General features: G+C 44.2%; 1 pseudogene; it reads right to left on the reverse strand.

Annotated features, from left to right (window-relative positions):
• Positions 1-750: 750 nt before the first annotated feature.
• LOC136452310 (uncharacterized) lies at positions 751-7,038 on the reverse strand (annotated as a pseudogene).
• Positions 7,039-8,908: the final 1,870 nt, after the last annotated feature.

Below are 8,908 nucleotides of genomic sequence, written 5' to 3' on the forward strand. Positions count from 1 at the left end.
TCCCTGTGACGGCGTACGCTGCCTGTGCGATGCTCGAAACCTCCCGACTCTGAAGTACAAACACGCGGGCGCTTAAGAGAGAGAGGCATGAGAGAAGGAAGAACCAATAACAACAAGGTGATGATGGCGAAAACAAGAGTTTGAGAGGAGCTGGGAGTTGGCGAAAACAAGAATTGGTAACAAGTATACATTGGACAGCGGTGTAGTGTATCGCACGAGGAGAGGAACAGTGAAACAGGAGGTGGTCCTCCTGGGAGGGACGTCACGTACCCATCATCCTCCGTGCCGGTGCGCCGGTGCCTGGTCCTGGTCCATCCGGTTTGTTGCCGAGTCCAAAATTTTTGGCCTCTGCCTCTGCGTCTAGTTGAGTTGATGTATCTCCGATCTCCGCTCTCCCGTGGGGGTGGGGCTCCCCACCGCCTTCAATGACCTTTAGCCGGATATCCAGGCAAAGCATAGCTATAGCTAGTTTTGTTCCCGGTTGCCATCGCGCATTCAAAGCAAGATCTCCGAGCCGATCTTCCGCAACTGACCTAACGGTGGTGGTAGGACAGCAGGCTCCGCCGCTCCGGTTCCAGTTCCTTCTTTTGGTGGTCACCATTCTTTAGCGGCCGGAGGACCAGGTGGGGGAGGCTTAAGAAGACACCATCTAAAACATGCTTCCGCATCCTGACGCGTTAGCTGAAACAGGCCAGAAACGAGAGTGTAACCAGATGACGAGAGGTTGAGAGAGCAAGCACAGCACTGACATAGGCCAAGTTGAAATCCTTTATTTTTTGTTTTCATGATTCACGGATGGTCAAGGGATCCACGGTACCGCACACACCTTTTGTATATTTCCCCTTTTTTAGTTCAAAAGATATAAAGCAGTTGAAACATGGGTCACAAAGGGTAACATCTCTAGAACTCCAGCATTCGGCCTCTGAAGATGGCCTCCGCTTTCCTGACTTCCTTCACTGGTCCAATGATGAACACCTACATTTTGCACACAGATAAAAACAGGATCAGTAACAAAACTGAAATATGTTCATTCAGATCAGTTGCTGCACAACGATTCGTGCTTATATGTATTATTAACTACTATTCAATATCTATGTAGTTAGGAAGAACTCCTAGTGTGATATCATAATCTTACGATAACACTAAACAACAGTTGGTTTCAAGCAGTTGTTGGCTAGTGAGTGCATACAGCTGGAAATGATTCAAGGCAATGATCGAGACATTTAGAGGCATGTATCACGTGCAAATGAGATAGACAATTTTTCATCTGAATCCCCAAATAAACTCTCCATGTCAGCCTACTGTGGTATAGTGCACCTCATCCAATACACACACACACACACATCTGTCAACAGTGATCACTGATCCCTAACATGCCATCAACATTCTATGACATGTGGATTCAGGAATACTTGCCATAGACAAAGACAGGCAAGGGACACATCCAGGACTAACGATAGACCAAGTGGCATATGAGAAATTAAAAGTCTGCCATGATAGGCAGACTGACAGTGAAAACAAAGATTGAAGAACTCAAAGTCTAAAACCCTATTCTCCATAGGGCAAAACAAAAGGGAAAAAAAGAAATATTTGTGCAGAGCCCACCAATTCATTATTCAAACAAGGCTGGATCAACAATTTAGCAAAGCCCAGCATGACTGTCCACTATCAATAGATTATTTCTCACAAACAAGGCTGTGGGAAACATACCCTGTCTGGAGGCCCCTTAGCACCACCAATATGGATTTCAACACTGCCCAAAAGAACCAAAAAGACAGAGAGGATTAATTTAGTTTAACAACACAGAGGATGGGATGTTTACGAAATCAGACTCAAGATGTTTACTTGCAAGATTCTTTCACAGCCATTATCGTTGACCCCTTTCTGCCAATAACTCGTCCCATTTTCCCAGGAGGCACATCTAAGACTGACAGGATATCGGCTTCAGGAACATAAACATCAGCTTCAATGTCATCTATCACAAACATGAAACATCAATCAGCGCAAACGCTCTGCAATGTCAACATACTGATAAAATTGAAACTCTTTGGTCAAAGAACTAACAGATGCAATGTACCGTGCCATGATCGTGAGGATCATATCTAGGACCAAACTAGGCTGCCAAGTTACAAGATTTACAAAACTCTGGGCCTACAATGTCAACTATGGCTGTTCAAAACCAGTTTTGCCAACCCATGAAAATGTGATTTGATCCAGCAGCCTGCTGCCTTTGCTGCAGCTATTTGCTGTCAGTGTCATGTATATTGCTAAACACAAGAAGCAGTAAACCCATATTACAATAGCAGCCATACATTTCACACCTCTCTTAATGAAAAACGCGCAAGTCTGCGTGTTCGTGAAAAAAAGCCATACATTTCACATTTTCTGAAAGACTCGAAACAAAAGGTAAAATGGACTTAGTATGTGGCAGCTCCTTAATTTCAAACAGAAGGGTAGAAAATCTTATATGTACTGACCAGGGACAGGAGGAAGAGGTGACCAATCTGCAAACTGGTTGTCGTTTAAGCAAAAGCACCTACAGTACAGCTCACTGTGAACTGCCAGACGCCATAAAGATACTTTGCTTAACTTTTCCATCATTTTCTCATAGATATTGAGAAGGAAGCGGACATCATCTGTGGCAGCTCGAACCATCATATCAGACAAGGGCCTAATTGTCCAAAAATTACGGTCCTGAAATCCATCAATTAATATTATTTGTCAGCTTTCCTCAGGAAGATATGCTATCAAAACAACAGAACAGCTAACGGCAAGACGTTATCATAGAAACTAAACACAACATTTCATATCCACAAGGATGTTCTAAATAGCAGGTTGCTGACCAGCCTTAGAAGGGTACGGATTTCTTCCTTTTCAGGATATTGTACGCCTACATAAAGCAGTAACACAGTATCACACCATATGGACAATCAAACAAAAAAAACATAAAATAATGAGGAATGAAATGCACCACATAATACACCAAAACGAGAATACACAGTGCATAGGGAGCAGGATTAACAGATATGATGTTTGACAGTAACAGCACGTGTTTTGTTAAAAATATGAATGATGGAACCAATATCATAGGCATCTAGCTGGGCTGCATGCACCTGTGCAATAAGGTAATACAGAATTTTGGCTCAACAAAGATATCAGCACTATCACTTTGCTGAAACAAGCAGATAAAGATCAACCATAGGTTACTCACAGGCTGATAAGTGATAATCATGGTTAAGTCTCCATGCCATGCACTGAGTGATTATTGTGATGACTTGGAAACTTGCCGCAACCATGAGATACTACTTTCTACTCCCTCCGTTCCAAAGTATAGGTCATTTTAGTTTTGTCCTTAGTCAAACTTTTCTAAGTTTGACAAAATTCATAGAAAAATACACCAAAATCTACAACATCAAATTAGTTTAGTTATATCCTCTATTTCAAAGGCGTCGCCTAGGCATCCAGGTGTACCACCTTGTCGCCTAGGCAATGCTGCCTTTGAAACCATGATTATATCCACCATGAAATATGTCTTGATAGTGCAATTTTTTTTGTATCGTAGATGCTAATATATTTTTCTACAAACTTGGTCAAAGTTAGAGAAATTTGACTTAGGAGTTAGGACAACTAAAATGACGAATATTTTTCGAACAGAGGGAGTAGTTAAAACCGAAGAGCTCATAACCAAAAGATCACTATTGCACTACCACCTGCTGCAACTTAGCATAATCTACATCTACCACATTATGTTGCCCGTTGCTGCTACTCTGCTGCTACTAGATCTAGATCTAGAACAGTGCAGAGAAAAAGAGGATGGAGAGGAAGGGAGAAGGCTTAGTGAAGTAGGACGCGATGGAAGGATATTGAAGACTAATAAGTTGACAATGATGGCTGCCAGCAGCAAGGCCTGGACAACAGTGAAGAGGGATGGTGGCAATGGTTGCAACAGACAAGAATTCACAAGAGTTGATGATAGGAACTTGCAGCAATGGAGGACAAGTGGTTCCTACAGGGGCCAATGGGCTAGTTTTCTGGCTTTCACTTCGTATGTGTTGGTCTAGGACTTTGGGATTCACCATAGCTGCACCGTTATTGGGTTCTACCAGTCCTAGATGGCTTGTTGTAATGATGTGGGACTAACTGAGCTGTTGGAATTGTGTGTGAAGCCTTGACACAGTCACACAGCTTCGCCTCGCACTCAAGATGGTTTCTTTGACCTTCCGTCAAAGGTCCCAGTAGGGCTACTTCGGCAGGTTGGTACTTGGTATCCCCAAACACAAGATTTAATACAGCTAACATAGGATTGAAAGCACATGATGCCTGAATTCTGCTATATTTGAAATTTGATTAAAAAAATACAACAATCAAATAAAAACACCATCTTGGTTTGTTATATCTGCACACAAAAATAGAAAGCGTCCTAATCATATTTATGCACTGAGTATACAGTAAGGCACACCATGCCTCCAGAATACTAAATCGCGTCAACAAGAATTATGGCCAAAGACTTGCAATAGATTCCACTGCATATGACATAAAGGCATAAAGCATAAGCACATAGGTCAAGCTTAAGCAAAAGCTGCACAAATTTATTTATTTTTCTTCAGGACTAAGTTTCACCATATAAAGTGAAAATTGCAGTGAATAAATCTACCATAGAAAATATGTAAAAAAGTCTGGTAGCATTCATGAAAAGGCATACAGCTCGAATCAGAGTATAGTACATACCACAGAATTGTTTATCAGCAAGAAGGCTGACAAAAGATATGTAATTATAATCATCAGATCTCTTCTTTTTTCCTTCCTGCTCCTGCTCTTGTATCAGAGAATAAGCGATCTGCACACAATAATAGTAATTTAAGCCTTTCTTTCTTGTGGAGAATAACCACAGTATCCTACCTAGTACTACAGAGAACACTCTAGAAACGGGGACACCACAAGTACTTATGCAGAGTACATGGTCCCTAACTCATGATAATGCTAAGTTCTAAAGCTTTGTGCCGAAGAAGAGAACACGATCATACATTGATAGTACAGAGAAATTAACCCACTTATGAATATCACTAGAAATTGTTCCAATAGAGCAAGTAAATACATGTGCTGATTACCTGTGTATCCATCACATTATGCAGTTTGATGCCAAACTGAAAATACAAAGCCTGCAAAAAGTGATGAAGTCTAAACTAGTTAGTCAAGCTTACAATCTCCTAAAAGGACAAAAAGAAAACATAGCAAGCTAAAAGTTCTCAAATGCATAACTAGGCACCTCGCTGTCCCTTTTACAATCATGAATAACTTTGGTGATATGATCAGACTCAAGTGCGGGCTTACAAGCTTGAATAAGTTCTTTTCCACCCTCAATAGCATCAACTAGGTAAACAGCATCAGGGAATGCAAGCTGCAATATAAAGACAACCAACAAAAAGTATCTCACATCAGGATCTTAGATGTAGAGAGATGGACACTTTAGGACAACCTCAAGAGCAAGACAAGTATATATAAAAGTTAGAAGAAACAGTAGGCATATTAAGTCTAGGTGCATGAAAAGATACATTTAAATGTGTGACCCTTGAATTCAAAGTAATGAAGTATAATTTCTAGCAGAATCAATTCATGGAAAAATGAAGGCCATTGAAGGAAATGAAGTAACATTTTAGTCCAGTTATAAGAAAAATGCATGGCTGCCGCATACAGAGCAATGTCACAATCATGAAACAAAATCCTATAACACAACATCATGCCTGATATAAGGTTTAATTTTGCTCACCTGCATAATACAGAGAGCACCATTGCGACAGAGATCAACACCTTCACAGTCAAATCCAATTACCAACTTCTGGGCAGCTGAGGGTTCAAGAAACTCAACTGGGAGTTGACCAGGTTTGGTAACGATATGATAAGGGGGGCATGGTAATTCTGGGTTGTTATCTGCAAGAGAACTCAAGTGATCAAACCAAAGCAACTAAAATTGGTTCATGGCGCACATCTGTACAAGCAACCCAAATCAAGGGGAAATTATATGGACAAAAGCAGTTTCAAGTTCTGAGCAAGATAACCGATCCTAGTGAGCAAAAAATCTACCAAGCAAACACACAGGTAGCTAGATGCAGCCAATTTCACTGCCAAACTATTAGTTAATGGGTAAGGTGCATGGGAATGGAATCATAAGAACCTCTTATTCCAGAATTTCTGGTAGAATGCAGCTACACAACTAATTCCCTATCAATGCTAAAAAGAGTACTGATGAAGTAGCAAGCACCTATCAGCAGGTAATTATCACAATCACTAGGATATCTACAAATTATTTGCATACAAAGTACAGAACTATTGGCAGTTCAAGAGCACAAGTATTTCACTTGGACCTATCGGCATTCACTCCATGAAGTCGTCCTTCAATCCCGCCCCTAAAAAAAGTCTTAGTCCTAGAGCAACCCGCACGAAGTGGCTAGCTGCGCAATCAAAAAGCATCTACGAGCCCTAAAACCCTAAGATTAAACCATGACCCAAAACGCTCCAACAAAATACAGCAAGGTAGAAGCTAAAGCACAAGTACGCAAGGACTAAACGAACTCCCAGAACCCTAAAGCAGCGGACACTGATGCGGCACCGCGAGCACAGACGCAGGGGCTCGCGCCGCGCGGGCGCAGCACTAAGCGCGAATCGTGGGGCACTTAAAGCGAAACGGAGCACCGGGCATCAGGATCGCAGCGACCTGACCCGCGACGATTTACACCGCGAGCAGAGCAACACTGGGAGAGCCGAGCCACCAGGAGGATGAAGAGAGAGAGGGGGAAGGCAGAGGCAAGTGCCGCACCTGAGGGGGCGGCGGCGGCGGCGGCGGCGGCGGGGGGGGTCGAGGGGCTCGGAATGGTGGGAGGCCATCCCGATCCCCCTCACGATCGCTCGCAGGGGGAGGGAGACAGGAGACGGGAGCACCGGCGACGGAGAGGAACGAGGAAGAAAAGGGGGGACACGAGCGATGCGCGGCTGCGTCTGGCTGGCTATAGTACTCTATAGTCGTTACGCCGGTGCTGCGGCGACGGTTACTACCGTGTTTAGTGGCCATTGGCTGGGCTCGGTATGATTACTTATTGCGTGAGCTCCACCAGCAGCTCAATTTCAGATAGTGACGGTGTTGCACTCCCTAAACTATCCATCTTTCATCGTAATTTTATTTTTTTAATTGAACTTTAGATATATTCGGTGACGGAGAGGAACAACGGAGAAAAGGGGACATGAGGGATACGTGACTGCGCCAAGGATGACTATAGTACTGAATAGTGGTCGTGTCGGTGCTACGGCGACACTTACTACCGTGTTCCGTGGCTGTTGGCTGGACTTGCGCCTGGTCGTTCATTATGTGAGCTACACCGGCAGGCTAATCTATGATGGTGATGTCGTTGCACTCTCTGAACTATCGATCTATAATCTACCATCGTAATCTCACTTTTTCTTTCGAAGTCCAAAACCAAACATCTTCGGCGACAAAAAGGAACAAGGAAGAACAAGGGACACGAGGGATGCGCGGCTGCGCCTAGGCTAGCCATAGTACTGTATAGTCATCGCGTCGTTGCTGCGGCGAAGGTTATTGTCATGTTCCGCAGCTGTCAGCTGGGCTTGGGCCTGGTCATTCATCGCAGGAGCTCCACCGGCAGCCCAATCTGTGAAGGTGATGCTGTTGCACTCCCTGAAGTATCGATCTACCGTAGTAATCTCACTTTTTCTTTCGAACTCCAGAATAAGATATCTTCGGCGACGGAGAGGAACAAGGAAGAAAAGGAGACACGACGGATACGCGGCTGTGCCTAGGCTGGCTATAGTATTGTATAGTTGTCGTGTCGGTGCTACGGCGACGGTTACTGTCGTGTTTCATAGCTGTCGACTAGGCTTGGACCGGTCATTCATTGTGTGAGCTCCACCGGCAGCCCAATCTGTGATGGTGATGCTGTTGCACTCCCTGACTATCGATCTACCATCGTAATCTCACTTTTTCTTTCAAATTCCAGAATCAGATATCTTTGGCGATGGAGAGGGACAAGGAAGAAAAGGGGACACGAGGGATGCGTGGCTACGCCTAGGTTGGCTAGTACTGTATAGTCGTCGCGCCGTTGCTGCGACAACGGTTAGTGCCGTGTTCCGTGGCTGTCGCTTGGGCCTGGTCATTCATTGCCTGAGCTCCACCAGCAACACAATCTGTGATGGTGATGCTATTGCACTCACTAAACTATCGATCTATCATCGTAATCTCACTTTTTCTTTCGAACTCCAGAATCAGATATCTTCGGCGACGGAGAGGAACAAGGAAGAAAAGAAGACACGAGGGATGCGTGGCTACGCTTAGGCTGGCTATAGTAATGTATAGTCGCCGCGTCGATGCTGTGGTGACGGTTACTATAGTGTTCGACAGCTGTTGGTTGGGCTTGGGCCTGGTCATTCATTGCGTGAGCTCCACCGACAGCCCAATCTGTGATGGTGATGCTGTTGCACTCCTTGAACTATCGATTTACCATCGTAAACTTACTTTTTCTTTTGAACTCTAGAATTAGATATCTTCGGCGATGGAGAGGAACAAGGAAGAAAATGGGACATGAGGGATGCGCGACTGCGCCTAGGCTGGCTATAGTACTGTATAGTCACCGCGCCGGTGCTACGGCGACGGTTACTGCAATGTTCCGCGGCTGTCGGCTGGGCTTGGGCCTGGTCATTCATTGCATGAGCTTCACCGGTAGCCAATTTGTAATGGTGATGCTGTCGCACTCCCTGAACTATCGATCTAACATCGTAATCTTTCTTTTTCTTTCGATCTCCAGAATTAGATATCTTGGGTGATGGAGAGGAACAAGGAAGAAAAGGTGTGGGGGTATGACTCCGGATACCCACGGCAGACCACATGGGCTACGCCCTCAGG

The sequence above is a fragment of the Miscanthus floridulus genome, chromosome 5 (genome assembly GCF_019320115.1).
Source record: "Miscanthus floridulus cultivar M001 chromosome 5, ASM1932011v1, whole genome shotgun sequence".
NCBI lineage: Eukaryota > Viridiplantae > Streptophyta > Magnoliopsida > Poales > Poaceae > Miscanthus > Miscanthus floridulus.